The sequence below is a fragment of the Apostichopus japonicus genome, chromosome 9, assembly GCF_037975245.1.
Source record: "Apostichopus japonicus isolate 1M-3 chromosome 9, ASM3797524v1, whole genome shotgun sequence".
NCBI classification, from domain to species: domain Eukaryota; kingdom Metazoa; phylum Echinodermata; class Holothuroidea; order Aspidochirotida; family Stichopodidae; genus Apostichopus; species Apostichopus japonicus.
In genome coordinates this window covers 17,072,361-17,089,290 of record NC_092569.1, presented here as the reverse complement: position 1 = coordinate 17,089,290, position 16,930 = coordinate 17,072,361, and positions in this window count along the sequence as shown.

Below are 16,930 nucleotides of genomic sequence, written 5' to 3'. Positions count from 1 at the left end.
TGTCCACTGGACTTAGAGCACTCTGCGCCAAGATAGACGCCAACCAACCAACTCGATATATATTTATATATATATATATATATATATATATATATATATATATATATATATATATATATATATATATATATATATATATATATATATATATATATATATATTATATATATATATATATATATATATATATATAATTGCGTAGAATGTTCCAAGTAGAACACGACAGAGTTCTTAATTCCACGTTATGAAGAAGAGCGTAATGTAAATTTTGATTTTAGCAACCAAACCTCTACTCAGAGTTTCATGCTTACTAGCAATCGTCAGGAGGTGTACTAAAAAGTTATCTCTCTTTCATCTTAGTTTTGACTTTATTTTGGGGGTGTTTTGGTTGGTGTCTGCAGCTTGCCAGGATTTCTGATCTTTTGTTCAAGAGATTAGGGCTAGAATGATCTATTATTGCTAGTTTCTCGGCCTGGCATAGATTACAAGAACCAGAGCTATTGATCAATGTGTTTGATCTCCTGACAATGGACCAGGAGATTTGGAAGGCTCTATTAGTTTCTTTTAGAGACCAAATATGTTTTGAAAGCTCAGTTTCTCCGTGATAATTCTTCAAGTTGAACGACTTTTTGTGGTTATTTAACCTTGTTTTGAACTGCCCTCCGCACATACCAATATAAATAGACTTAGAATCCCCAGCAGTCACTTCAGCCTTGTATACTATGGAGGGGGTCAAGCACTCTCCTCCGAGGGGGCAGGTCTCTCGCATTCTGCAGTTGCATCCATGCTTGGGTGGGTTTTCAACGGCCTTTGATAGGACTTTTTTATTGTGGCTGTTGATAATAGCCTTTGCGTTTCTCATGCAGCTGTAGCTTAATTTGAGAGTATTTTTGTTGAATATTTGATGGAGCTTGTGTCCTGGGGGAAAGTGCTTGGCCACTAACTTCAAAAAGTTTGTCTTTACAATTTTGCTAAATGGGTGGTTAAACCATGTGATTTTTCTGGTTCTTTTGTTCCTGTTTGTTGAGGCAGGCCGGGTTTCTGGTTCGAATTTGAGGTCGCAGTCGTAGCTTGAGTTGAGTGCCTCTTTGTATGCTGGTGACGCTTCATTGAATATGCTTTCTTTGAATGATAGGCTGCTTAATCTCTTATTTACGGCTGAGGGGGGGGGGATGTTCTTTATGATGCCTGGTGGGTGATCCGAGTGTGAATGGACGAAGAGGGGGTTGTCGCCTGGTTTCCTGTAGGGGGCGAACGATCCGTTGGCAAGGTTCATTGTAATATCTAAGTAGTTCACTGCCTGCAGGTTGGTTTCGGTGGTGACCTTCAGGCAAAACTTGTTGAAAAGTTGAGTGACCTATTTTCGTTTCTTGTCGGCTAATCGGCCCGAGCGGGTCCTAAGTGCGGCCAGTCCGTCGTCACGGTACAAGCCCACGTCAGCTGGGTTGAGGTGCTGTTTCAGATTGTGTAAGATGAAGAGGCCAACTAGTTCACACACTTCCGCCCATCGTGGCTTCCCATAGTCACGTCGAACAAGTTTTTGCTGTCCTTCTTGGTCCACGGGTTGGCGTCATTAAAGAGAATGGACTTTCTGGCGTGCATTATTACTGTGTGGTCGATGGCAGAAATGTTAACATAGGTTTTTGCCCAATTGAGGGCGTCGGTTAGGAGCTTTTCTGTGATTGACGGATAGAAATCGACTATGTCGAAGATCATGACAGTTCGGTGGTGTTTATCCTTCAAGGACATGTTTGGTCTCTAAAAGAAACTAATAGAGCCTTCCAAATCTCCTGGTCCATTGTCGGAGATCAAACACATTGATCAATAGCTCTGGTTCTTGTAATCTATGCCAGGCCGAGAAACTAGCAATAATAGATCATTCTAGCCCTAATCTCTTGAACAAAAGATCAGAAATCCTGGCAAGCTGCAGACACCAACCAAAACACCCCCAAAATAAAGTCAAAACTAAGATGAATGAGAGATAGCTTTTTAGTACACCTCCTGACGATTGCTAGTAAGCATGAAACTCTGAGTAGAGGTTTGGTTGCTAAAATCAAAATTTATATATTTATATATATATATATATATATATATATATATATATATATATATATATATATATATATATATATATATATATATATATATATATATATATGTATATATATATTTATATATATATATATATATATATATATATATATATTTATATATATATATATATATATATATATATATATATATATATAGATGTATAGATGTATAACTGGTATGACCAAGCTCCCATCTACCACAAAGCAACCACATTCACTCAAAAGTGTACAGTCATTCTGATATGCATTATGAATCCTTCAGGAGAGACGAACCCATCACTACCCAGACAATCAACCAATATTGCAACCAATATCGTGGGGAAAAATAATGATCGGAAATCGAAGAAAATAATATAAAACTTTAAATTACCGATCTTTGATTTATATATTTGTAGCGATTGTTCTACCATATAAATTTGTGAACGAGATATGTCTGTACGATGAATCTCTCTGTGTTGTTGAGCTCAGATCACGACACCTATTATTATTATTATTAACCTTTAAAAGGGTGACTCGGTTAGCCAAAGCTAATCTTCCCCGAGGCCCTAAAATACAGTCAATATAAGAAGAATAATATTATAAAACAATAAACAGAGAGTAAGAATATTAAACATACAAATATACAACAGTAAATCACAAAACTGTAAAAATGGGTATAGAACATAAAAGCGTAATGAGATGATTAAGACTTGAAAAATTCATTGACTAAACGTTTAAAAATAGGTAAAGATTTGGCATGCTTGCATTCAGCTGGCAAACTATTCCATTCTTTGGCAGCTATGAAGGAAAATCTACGCTTGTGATATTCCGTTTTACCATCTTTCAGGTATAAGTTACTTTGGGTCGTGGATCTCAAATTGTGATTATGAATTTCGTGTGTAAAGTTGAATAACTGGGTTAGATAATTTGGGGAGAGGCCATTCATGGTCTTGTACATCATGATCAATCGTCGTATACGTATTTGCGTATCGACAGGGTGCCACTTTAGCATTTTAAATAATTCTGTCGAGCTTTCATATCTTCCCGAGTTCGTAATAATACGCGCTGCTGCTTTTTGCATATGTAACAACTTTTGTAAATCATTTGCTCCACACGTACCCCAGACTATACTACAATAATCTAGAATGGGTCGTACATACCCATTATAGAAGATAATTTTCGTATTCAAATCAATATATGGTTGTATGCGTCTCAGTAAGGCAAGGCGATTTGAGACTGTTCTACAAACGTTGTCAACCTGAATATGCCAGGATAAATTGTTATCAATTTTTACACCTAATAGTTCTTCATATTTGACTTGATTATAAGCTTGGCTAAATGTTATTGCTTAAATATATATATCTTATAGATATTGCTAAATAGATATTGCCTATTTCATTTTCGAAACGCCAGATCCCGCGCATTAAGATCCTTTCTTACCCTTCCCGACCCTTCTCACTCTTCTAACCCTTCTCCACCATTCCCTACTCTTCCCCGGGATCTTAATACTACAACAATATCACTTCTAATTATCTTTAAATAGATACTGGCTAGTTCATTTTCGAAACGCCAGATCCTGTACATTAAGACCCCTCCCCCACACTTCCCCACCCTCTCACAATTCCCCACCCTTCTCGACCATTCCCCACTCTTCCCCAAAAATCCTAATACTACAATAAGATCACTTCGAAGTATCATTTAATATATACTGGATTTTTCATTCTTGGAACACCAGATCCCGTGCATTAAGACCCCTTTCCCAACCCCCTCAACAAATAACGCTTACACAACAACAATTTCAAATCTGGTTATTTCTCTCTTGGGCTTTTCATCATAAAAGCTAAAGTTCTAGCCTATACTATAGAATTCATTCATATCGACTGGATTTATACGGACAACCTATTAAACTTATTATAATTACTTAGAAACCATACCACAATTGAGGTGCCATGTCCATCTGTGACTTAAAACGTACATAGGTCAATGAGCAATTCATTTTGTATTCTAACTTTATAATATATCTAAAGTTTCCATATTTATATTATTTTGGACTACACAGCCAGCTGCAAAATCCAAAAACCTTAGCACATCTTAGTCTGGAATTTAAGAGCAATGATGTCCTTCTGCCTCAACATATGTACTCTTAATTTACCATCTTGGAATATTTCAACAGAATAGTTGTCCAACTACCTCCCAGAATGATTTAAGTTGTAATACACCTGTTGTGTAAATAATGATATGTATAAAAATATAACTCTATTAGCTTAAATCGCATTCAACAAAATGGAGAACATGTATGCATGTATGTATGTATATGTGATCTTCCCGCAAGCAGGAACTCGCGAAAGAAGCCATGGAGGCTTATAGACTCGCAAGCTGACCGAAGCCACTCTCTCGGCACACATCCATTTAACGTCCATGTCGGGAAGTTGTTATTGAACAACACCCTTGCCAGACGACACACCTTGCTGTAGGCGGGGAATCGAACCTGGGATCTCATGACTGGGAGACGCCGGCATTAACCACTAGGCTATATACTCCGCCTTAGGCTGTTATTTGTGGCTTCTGACGTAATGAAGAATTCTCTAGATAACTGCCAATAGACGTCGTCGTGTTACATTTCAGTGCTCTCAACCAATCAAGTGACTTCTCAATGGGGATGGGAAACGCCCGCGAATTGAACAACAACACAAAAATGTGTGCGAGCACATGGTATCTTTATATTACAGAAGATCAAACTTTTTCGCAGTTGAGCATCCTTACTTATACGAAGTTTATCAAGAAACATCTACTTTAATTTGTTATAACTTATCAAAAAAGCTTTCTTGAAAATTAGAAAATAGTCATGATGAAAAGAAATTAATGAAAAGAAATTGCTGAAATCGATTCTTACATTTTATTAAATTATCTCATTATTATGGCTGTCCTTTGAGTTTTGTATTTTATATTTTAAATGCCAATTTTTGTGTTTACAAACATTTTGTAATTACTGGCTTGTGAATTTAAAGTATTCCTGAAAACTGTTGTTACAGCACCTTTACAGATTATTCTCGTACCCTCTAGCAAATAAGATTATACAATATTTACCGTAAGTGTTACTGTTTTGTCTCAAATGTAAAGTCGCTTTTACCATACTTAAAGATGCGCTTAAAGTAAAAAAAAAAAGTAACTTCAAGATTTGTAAAACATTTCCAGACATTCAGCCATTGTAAATTAGACAATTAAATGGCTAAATAAGGGAACAAAATACTTTGCAGGTAGTATTAAGATACTAGTTGAAGTATAATTAGTAGTGTTCAAATTTCAATTCAATTCAATACATAAGACTTTATTTCAATCTCTCGCATTAAAATATGCAATTATGACAATAGACGTGGGTAAATGTACAAGAGAACAAGAGATTGAGGAGTGCCAACAAGAAGCTCTGCAGAGCTTGTTTACGTTGACACCCCTTTACAAATAAAACATAGAAAGAAAGCTTAAGTATACAGAGAAAACAGAACAAAGATGGCAAAGAAAGGAAAATACAAAATCAATGATAGTTTGATATAAGATACTCTTTAAGACGTTTTTTGAAGGTGTTCAGAGTTTTACAACAAGTAATAGTAGTAGGGAGGGAATTCCAAAGTTTTACGCCGACATAACGAATACCAAGTTGTGCAGACCTAAGTCTAAAGTAAGGAACAGTCAATTGATTTGGCGCACGGTTGGGATAAGGATCGCTACGTAACTGAAAATAGTTGCGAAAAGTCGACGGAGCATTATCATGTAACCAATTGAAAATAAAAATACCAACGTAGTAACGATTTATATCATAGATACTAAAAGCGTTAAGAGTAGTAAACAGGGGTGCTGTATGCTGGAGGTAATCCGCATTACAAATATAACGAATGGCTCTCTTTTGAAGTAAGTAAAGGGGTTGAATTCTAGAGGCATGGGTACTGCCCCAAATAACATTACAATATGTAAGATAGTGAAGTATGAGTGTATTATACAAAGTGACCAATGTGCTTCTGGGTATGATTTGGCGAAGTCTATTAAGAACTCCAACGCCTTTAGACACTTTCATACAAATATTCTGAATATGATTATTCCAAGAAAGATGATTATCTATATAAACCCCAAGAAATTTAGTAGTCTTAGACAGCATAACATCAACACCGCAAAGTCTGATACTATTAATGTTAGGATTTAAGTGCTTTGAAGGTTTACTAAACACAATAGAGGTAGTTTTCTTAACATTTAGTGACAATTTATTTGCACAAAACCAATCATGAATATATGTAAACTCATTCTGTATAGTATCCAATAGAAAATTAATGTCATTACTGGAAAAGAACAGGTTGGTATCATCAGCATAAGAGATTATGTGAAATTTGTTGCTGGCTCTATAGAGGTCATTAACATAAATTATAAACAACAATGGACCAAGTATGGACCCTTGAGGAACACCACACTTAATTGGCTTAGAAACAGAATTTATATTATTAATAACAACAAACTGGTGACGATCAGCAAGATAGCTTTTGAACCACTGAAGTACAGTTCCCCGGATTCTATAATGACTAAGTTTTTCAAGTAAAATGTTATGGTCAAGGGTATCAAACGCCTTCCACAGATCCAGAAATATACCAGAAGCAAACTGATTATTTTCGAAAACTTCCATAACTTTACAAGTAAAATGTAAAATAGCATGTGTAGTTGAGCGGCCAGGAAGGAAACCAAATTGATAGTTATACAGTAAATTATGCTTAGCAATAAAGTTATATAACCGTGAGAACATTATTTTTTCGATTACCTTGGAGAAACATGGGAGAATTGAAATGGGTCTATAATTATTGACGGATTCCTTTTCACCGGCCTTAAAGACAGGAACAACACGAGCTATTTTTAAAGATGTGGGGACAACACCGAGCTCAAAAGAGAGATTACAAAGATATGTGAGTGGAATACATAATGAATGGGCAACATGTTTTACAATAATAGCAGAAACACCATCAAAACCAGCAGCGGATGGCTTGAGTGATAGAAGTACTTTAAGGACCTCATCTCTTGTTGCAGGAATAATGAATAAAGAGTCGATGACTGGTGCTTGCAGGTACATTTTGTAGTGAGAATTAACATTAGGAATCTTATGTTGAGTGGCTGGACCAATAGTAGTAAAATAATCATTAAAAATGTTTCCAATATCCAATGGATTAGAAAAACTGACCCCCTGATAATTAATCTGTTCAGGAGTGCGATTAGCTTGTCGACCATATAAAAGGGTATTTATTGACCGCCACATACTTTTCGCATCCTGGTTGTTATTATTAAAGATATTGGTGTAGTAAGACTTTTTGGCCAGCCTGATAACAGACGTAAGACGATTACGAAAACGTTTGTAGTCGTTCAAGTTGTTTGCAGTACGGCTACGGAGATATTTTTTATATAGACGATTCTTTGTACGGCAAGAATTAAGGATGGCAGGAGTCATCCAGTCATTCTTGTCACTAATACCCTTCTTTGTACTTGGAACATACGGAAGACAGTTGCTTAAATGCTTACTAAAAATTTTATTAAACTGATCAAATGCAACGTTTACATCATTGCCATAAAAGACATCTTGCCAAGTTTCGTTTTCAATAGCAGACCGAAATAACCGTATAGTTGCTGGATTAACGTGCCTCCTTAAAGTAATTGACGGAATACTAGTTTTAACATTGTCAATGTCAACAATAGTAAAAACAGGGAAATGATCCGAAATGTCGTCACAAATTATGCCCGAGGTAGATGACAATGATGGACTATTGGTAAAAATTACATCAAGAAGTGTAGCAGAGTGTGACGTTATCCTAGAAGGCAAATTGTGGAGTGGACGAAAAGAGTGAGAGTGTACAAGGTTGATAAACTGACTACCGATGTTTTCCGATGTAATTAAGAGATTACAGTTAAAATCGCCCATTAAGAAACAACTCCTGTATTCTCGATTCAATGAAATAAATAAAGTAGAGAACATGTCAAGCACAGTTTCGCTAACACCGGAGGGGCAATAAATAACCCCTATGATGATTGGCGAATGCGAAGCCTGTAGTTCTATAAAAGTCGACTCAAATACGCCTTCTACAAATATACTCAAATCTGAACGAGATTTGTATTTAAGAGATGAATTGATATATAGTGCGACCCCTCCACCACGCCCTTGCCTAGAGGCATGTTCCATATTATACCCAGGGATGTTGTAGAGAGTATGTAAAGTATTAGGATTACCAAGCCAGGTCTCGGTTATACCGATAACAGAAAAATTATGCCTAACGGATCTTAGTGATAATAATAAATTATTAAAGTTACTATTCAGAGACCTAGCATTCACATGATACAAGGTAAGTTTCTGATCCCATAAATCGTTGGTAATATCTTGAAATAAATTATAATCATAATACTTGCAGTTAGTAGCTTGAAAACTTTGAACAGAATTGATATCAGGATCAATAGAACTGAGAGGGGAATTAATGTCGTCGCATGCTTGAAAGTGATTTCGAGTATTTTTACAAATGATACAGGATATGTCCCCATGCAAACTAACAATAGGATTGCTAATACAGTCATTATGCCATTTTATAACCCCGGAGCAATTACAGCAATGACCTATGGAACAACGATCACTAGACGTTAAGCTATGCGCACAAATACAACAGAGGTGACTAAATAAAGTACAATGCTCCATGCAGTGTCAAATGCAAACTATCAAGAAGTTAGAAAAGAAAAAAAAAGAAAGAAAGAAGAACAGAACAAAATAAGAAGAGTGAAAAAAAAAGTATTATAACGTATAATACCTTGAATGTGGATAAGACGGATGTTCGGACAAACGAAAACACACGACAAAAGGGAAATCCTTTAAAGTAATCTGTAAAATACCAGTAAAACGTGCAACTACTTGCTACATTTAAGTAACAAACGGCAATGGTATGTACTGTCCCCAAAAATCAAGGTAGCGGCTTCAAATTCAAGATGGCGGCTTCAACTTCACCATTGTGTCCGTACATTACCGAAGTCTTGCCAGGTCCTCTGTATTAGCAATATGATGTTTATGATCGTTTCCATCAATGACGAATATCTTCCCATCTAGGGTCCAAGACCGGTTAACTCTTTCATGTTTGCGGGCACGGGCGAATAGCTCCTGGTTCCTGCGGGTCAAATCCTCATTAACGTATATTCTGGTGCCTTTCAGTGAGGTCCTGGCACGATATATCCTGTCTCTTGTGTTGTATGAGGTCAGTTTGACGATGATAGCCCTGGGTCGGGTGGCGTTTGCTATGTTGTTAGCTCTAGGTCGGGGTGAAATGCGGTGTGAACGGCCGATTTCTCCAGGGGTAAGGGTAATGTTCAGTTTTTCGGTCGCCAGATTAATGACTAACTCGTCAGTCGATTCTCCAGGAGATTCAGGAATCCCCTGTATGCGGAGACAGTTACGCCTTGAATACTGCTCCTGGCGGTCAGCAGAGTCCTGGGTTGCAGTTAAGTCTCGTCTGAGCTGGCATATTTCCTCCCTGGCATCATCAAGTTGTTTTTGCTTTTTGGACAGTTCAAGTTGGAAGGTGTCATGAATTTCTTTACATACCTTCTCTTTCACTGCTTCCGCTATCGCTGGCACTAGTTTGCATATTAGATTGGTGCAAAAGTCATCTGAGTTAATGACAGCATTCAACTCTTGGCGAATAGAGTCTATAATGTCCACATTAATTAGATCAGTGTTAGGTTGAGGTGTAGGCTCATCGTTAGGCTGGGGTTCGCGAACCTGCCTTCTAGTTGAGGTCGATTTTGCTGCGTTTGTAGCTTTTTTAGGTGGCATCTTGGACGTTGTTTAGTACTAGCAATGAACTCTCACAGAATAATGATAAAGTAATATACTGAATGAATATTTAACTGAGAAATTTGAAGGATTTCCGAGAGGCGAAAAAATGATGTGATCTTTACATGTTGTCTTATTTCTCTGTATTTCTCTGTATTTAGTTAGGTAGGAATAAAACTGATGACCTTAATTTAATTAAATAAAATTATCAGGTGGTTTTTTATTTTTATTTGGTTATATAATCTTTCTATTTTATTATTTAATATTATATCTAGTGTTTTCTGCTCTGTAAATCTCCAATTATTTGAAATGGAAAAGAAGCCAGTTCAGGACAATATATTGTCAATAGTCTCAACATTCAAGAGAAAATATTTTTGCCCAATTTTTTAATCAACTAACCTATACATGTAGATTATTTATGTGTGCAGTACTTTACTTATGAATGCTTCTTTTGGGTGCAATGTGTATACAGTATAAACTGTTTGCTTTTGGTGTTATTCACTCATGTTTATTTTTTTTCTTTCTAGTTCCATTTTTCCCATCCATTTTCTTTCTACTTTTTTGTATATTTTTATTAACCATACGTTTTAAATTACAGCAAGAGATATAATTGGACAAAATTGAAAAAGCTACTTCATCTCTACACTAGTTCCTATCGACCAAAAGCGAAACTAATTTGCTATCAGACTACCGTTACTGACCAATCACTACTGGTTAATACGTTAACTTCACTGTATCATATTGGTGCCATTTTGCAGAAAGGTCTCTTAACTGGCGTTAGTTATTGAATTTTCATGTAAGTTATAATACTTTCAAGAAAACATGTGTTTATGCCCTTCCGTGTTTATTTGACCAATCCGTATTCGGGAACCCCTTACACACTACCATAACTTGTGTATGGCAATATAGTGTGAAACATGTGGACATTATTTAGCCAACCCAATGGAGTTTATGCACTACCATAGCTAATTGACCAATCACAGGCAGCTAACACACATCATTTTGACATGCTGAGTACAAGATTTACCCTATTTACGGTGTTTATGCTCTTCTGTTCTGTAGTGGACCAATCACAGCCAATCTGTACAATCAGCCTTCTCAATTGCTGAAAAGACTGAACACGTAATGGCTATTATCCTCTCCCTTACATAATCGCCCAATCAAAGCTCGTACAGTAAACTGGTCTAGACATCTGCCATGAATATTCATCACTATGCAGCTTGGTCATAGTCCAAGCATCTCCATTTCTTGTTTTCTCTGATCTAGGATGTACTATTGCAACATCAAATGATACGGATAAGAAAGGGTTACGTCTGATCAGGAATTATCACTGTACACTATCATAAGATCTGGCTATTAGCATTTTGCAGTGGCATGAATATCTGGGTGCTTTATCAACTCTGTAGCAATTTTGTTTATGTTTTTCTTTGAATCAGGATGTAAGATCTGAGATGCACTTTTAGTACAGATGTCTGTTTGGGTCTTCTGTGTTGATCATGTAAGCATTCAATTACAAAACAAAACAAAATAATTATTTGCAAGTGCTCCTCACTGTGTTCAGAAGATGGGGTATCTTTGTCAACAGGGTCATTATGTTGCACCTCATCGGAACCCTTTTCTTTTTGTCTTGTTCATTTAGTGCAGCTCATCATGATATGTATTGTTGAAGCATTTTGAATGTGGGACAATTGACTCAATTTGCCAAAATGAAAAAAAAAACAACACATTTCTAATCTTTATAAAGTGATTTACTTCAATATAATGCTGTAATAACCTATGCATCAGGATGTCATCATTTTAACAATTTACATCAAAATGATGCTACTGATGCTACTGTCAAGCAAGTACAGTACAGTGTAGCTGCCTGGATTTAGAATGAGAGGTGAAGATGTGCAGCAACACTCTTTAACTGCTTCTCTGAGTTAATGTTGATCAATTTCTTGATCACTTTCCCTATATGTATATGTTTAACTCTTGAAAATGAAGTTCATTTACTAATTAGTTTCAATGGAAACATTTCCTTTGATATAATGCTATACTAACCTTCTAGAAGTCATATAGTTTGAAGTTTTTTCTTTTAAATCTGCATAATTGTTTTAACAATTTTGTTTTTATTTTTTAATTTGTGTAAAAGTAAATTGGCCTGACGTTTCGATCCTAGCAGGATCTTCTTCAGAGGCTAAATGATTAGTAACAGTAACAGAAGGGACAAAATCACGCACATAATACAGACAGGTTAATGAGCACGATGAACACAATGAGATTGATGAAAGGGAATTATAAGTAGACAGGGGATGGAGAGAAGAAAGCAACAGGGGAAGAGGAGAGGTAGAGGATAGACAGTGGAGGGACAGAGAGGGGATTAAAGGAAATACACAAATGGATAAATCTAGACTTGTATTTTATGATCAAGTAGCTTGCCAAGCCAATGAAGTTGATATCGTAGAAATTAATCTATTCATCTCTCTGTGTGTCCATTCATCCCTCTGTTCGATTATGTTAAGCAACTGTTGCCCCGGTTACCTACTGTATGTGTGATCAATGTGCTTATGTGCAACGAAGTTGCCCGAGTTGTTGCACATGTCAAGGACTTCATTGGGTGTGTTCACAAAAGTAGGTCAAAGATCATTTGCGGTCATGATAAGGTCCAAACATGACATTTCAAAATGTTTCCGTTGGGGAATTAATCTGAACAGGAAGGAAACTTGGTAGTGGACAGATCTAAGCAGTTCTCAGAATGTTATTTACTTGAAAATGAAACTTTTTTGTCCAATACTCAATCACACAATTACATCATTGAGGTGATACAAGTATCAAGCATTGCCAGTTCATCACTATTTATTTATATTTGATCGTGACTTTTGCATCATTTTGCATGTATCCCTATAGATCAGGGTTGTCAAGCCTACGGCCCGCGGGCCACAGTCCGGCCCGCCGCAGGGTTGCGTCCGGCCCGCCAGAGATGCTCTACGGTGCGAAATTTTAGTGAGCAGATTTGTTGATAACAATTTGAAGCTATACAATCAATCATTCGAACCTTCTGGGTCAATAAAACTGCATACAGGTCAGTTCGTGTGACACTCTCTCCCCGGAGAGGGGGGGGGGGAGGTGGCTGAATTTTATTCATCTGTTTTATCAGGAAGGAAAATAAATCAGTGTGCTCTGCGCGCAGTGCTCACATCTTGTTGCCTTGGGCTTCGGGCAAAAAATCGAAAATCGAGCGTAGGGTTCATGCTGCCCCCTCCTTCATCATAATCATTCCATGTGGCCCCCACTGCAAAAGGTTGTACAACCCTGCTATAGATCATATTTAAATGAGATGTTAAGAATGGTTCTCATAATCATACTAGGCGAAAAGTCAATATTCATCCCGTACGGTCTATATATAAGTATAATTTCAATAAAATTTCTGTAAATTAGTTAACCTGGATTTGTGTACATTATTCAATCTCAGGTTGGTTGTAACCATGTGGTCATCCTTGCTCCATCTTTCACAGTTTTTCTAACTCCATCATTCTCAGTCAAAAACATTTTTATGTCGTGACTGTTGTTAGAAGTACTTTGTGGAATTAAGTTTCTACTGGTTTGCAGTAACAATGCAACTAACAGAAAATTCTGTAAAAAGATACATTATTTTTCATGTAGACTACAAATGAAATGTTACAAAGAGATTAATGTCAAATTCATATATTGTTTTTCTATTTTTTTTTTATTTAATATTTACTTTAATTTCCATTCTGTCATATGCAAGTTATATGATTAAGTTTCATTGCAGAACTACCGTTTCGATATTCTTTCATAGATAAATGGATTTTAGTCAAAATGTGGTGTATTTGTGTGGCGGTTATAAGCTACCGTAATGTTGAAATACATTTACGATGGTGGTATTTATGTATGAAAAATCTTGTAAATGGAAATTATAGAAAAGTAATGATCTACGTGTAGAAGACAGCTCTGAATAAAATTGAAATCTATTTGTATTAATTACTCGCATTCTGTGTATTTTTTTGTTTGAGTTCCCAGATGTGTCCTATTTATTCATTATTAGTCAGGTTTAACAATGTTTTTAAATCCCCGTAGAACAAACACAGAAATAAGATATTACACATAATTGACAAGTAAGGAGTATTGATTTAGAAAATATATTGTACATTATTCAATCTCAGGTTGGTTGTAACCATGTGGTCATCCTTGCTCCATCTTTCACAGTTTTTCTAACTCCATCATTCTCAGTCAAAAACATTTTTATGTCGTGACTGTTGTTAGAAGTACTTTGTGGAATTAAGTTTCTACTGGTTTGCAGTAACAATGCAACTAACAGAAAATTCTGTAAAAAGATACATTATTTTTCATGTAGACTACAAATGAAATGTTACAAAGAGATTAATGTCAAATTCATATATTGTTTTTCTATTTTTTTTTTATTTAATATTTACTTTAATTTCCATTCTGTCATATGCAAGTTATATGATTAAGTTTCATTGCAGAACTACCGTTTCGATATTCTTTCATAGATAAATGGATTTTAGTCAAAATGTGGTGTATTTGTGTGGCGGTTATAAGCTACCGTAATGTTGAAATACATTTACGATGGTGGTATTTATGTATGAAAAATCTTGTAAATGGAAATTATAGAAAAGTAATGATCTACGTGTAGAAGACAGCTCTGAATAAAATTGAAATCTATTTGTATCAATTACTCGCATCCTGTGTATTTTTTTGTTTGAGTTCCCAGATGTGTCCTATTTATTCATTATTAGTCAGGTTTAACAATGTTTTTAAATCCCCGTAGAACAAACACAGAAATAAGATATTACACATAATTGACAAGTAAGGAGTATTGATTTAGAAAATATATTGTAATTTTCGGTACCCCTCGGACATTCGTCAGCAATACTAGACAGTGGGATGAAAAATACAAAATGTAATAATGAAAGTATGACGTTAGGTAAGTGTAAGGGGAATTGCTGGAAATAGAACCAAATAAACCATGACTATACAGTAAGCAGATTAAGGAGCAAAGAATAGGACGAACAGATTACATGTTTGTAAAACTGATAGCTGTTTAGTGGTCCCAAGTCTTTGTTGAGGCCGGTGATGTGAGACTTGATACGAAATATCCAATCGATTGCTTTTCGATTACGGTCAGATACAAATTTGAAGGCTCGACTCATTTAAAATACATTTTAAGTATTTGAGAGAATGTCTATGAAGATTGAAATGTTCGGAAACGGGGAATCCTGCAAAATTATCACGAATATTTTTTTTTGTGATTATTAAAACGTAAGCGGAACCGGTAGCCTGTTTCACCTACATAATTCAGCCCATAACAACTATCGGTTCTACAAACATATGTAATTCGTTCGGCTGAGACATTGCAACCGCGCCTGTAGCGCAAATATTTCTGAGGTGACCGTTCATGACCTTCACTTTAAGTAATATTTGAATGGTACGATGATTTACAACTTGTATGCATATATTATTATTTTCTTACAACATTGCTGTGCGAGTTCTCGTCATCACCTGGCAAGACTTGACAGATCTAGATTGGAATTCTATTAATCAGAAAGTTCATATTTTCATTCCTATTTAGCCTAGGAGCCAGGTCGAAGGCTAGATCTTTAAAATGGAATATAAAATGGGTGTTTTTGTAACCTTCCTCATCCCCTCCCCTTCACCCTATTAAAAAAAAAAACGGCACGTATACACAAAAAATCGTTGGAAATGTTCATAAACGCCGCAGATTCCTGTCATAAGAAAACAGTTTTTACATAAACTATAACATTCTCGTTATTCTTCAAGAACGGTCATTAAACACAACCTATTTATCCAGATACTATAAAGATTTTTAGTCTAGACTTCAATATCTACTAACTTCAATTACCACTGTTATTGTTCGGAAGTGTTTCTTTGTTTACGCTAGAAATTCTTTCCGCTTATTAACTTCCCCCAATCAATTATCTGTACAATATAAGAAACATAATAGAAAATCACGATTGAAAAGAGACAAATTTATGTGTGTCAAAGATGCAACTTTCCTTTGGAAATTATAGTTAGTTTCTAGGTTGCTAGGTAGAGATATCTTACAATGTAAATTTGCAAGTATATGAACACGTTGGCATATATAGGTTTATCTTCGTATTCTCAATGATACGACATTGCTATAGGTTGTTAAGTAGCCAAACGATAACACATATAGCTATGCACGTATGCAAATTTTGGCAACTTGTTTTTATCTTTTGTGTTTTCGAAGCTACGAATTTTCGCTTTTGTTATATCGATGTGATCATGTAATAACCAGCCTAAACACGACAGGGTAATACAGGGTTGGGTTCAGTTGCACAACATCTAGCAACATTCAAGCATACATCATGTATGCCGCGTAAGCGTTATATTATTGATAGTGTTCATGAACAATCATCTCGCGGGATGTGGGGATATCTTGTATGACAGGCAGAAAGCCAGCGTTCATGAAGTAGGAAAAAATAAATATTTCGTCACTATTTTAAGAGTCCGAGAATATAAGGTCATAAGATATGATTTAGGCTCTACTCTAGCGGGGCAAGGATTAATTTGTAGTGGGAGGATAAGATTTGTTGTCGTCCAGGGGAGGGTCTAATGGGACGTATGTCATCTTCCTTTCAGAACTGTTGTAAAATGGAGGGTGCTTCGATGTAACAAGGTGCTATATTCTGCAATTATTGAAGAAATGTTGAAAGATTTTCTACTGCATGTATTTACTATTGAAGGAATACTTCAGGAATTGTTTTTAATTTTCGTTCTCCCAGTGGAGAGGCGTTGCTTGGGCCTCCTGATTCCTTCTGCGGATTGAATCCGCCCAAAATGTACGTGGTTGAAACCTTTCTCTACCTTCTGTACACATTTCATTAGGGAGGGTGGGTTGGGGGGGGGGGATTAAGGGTTATCAAATTTGGCTAACATTGGTTAGGGGAGGGATCTCAGAAGGCAATGTTTATTTTGGTAAATGGAAATTTTCCATCATGATACATTTTGTGGTAGAACTCCA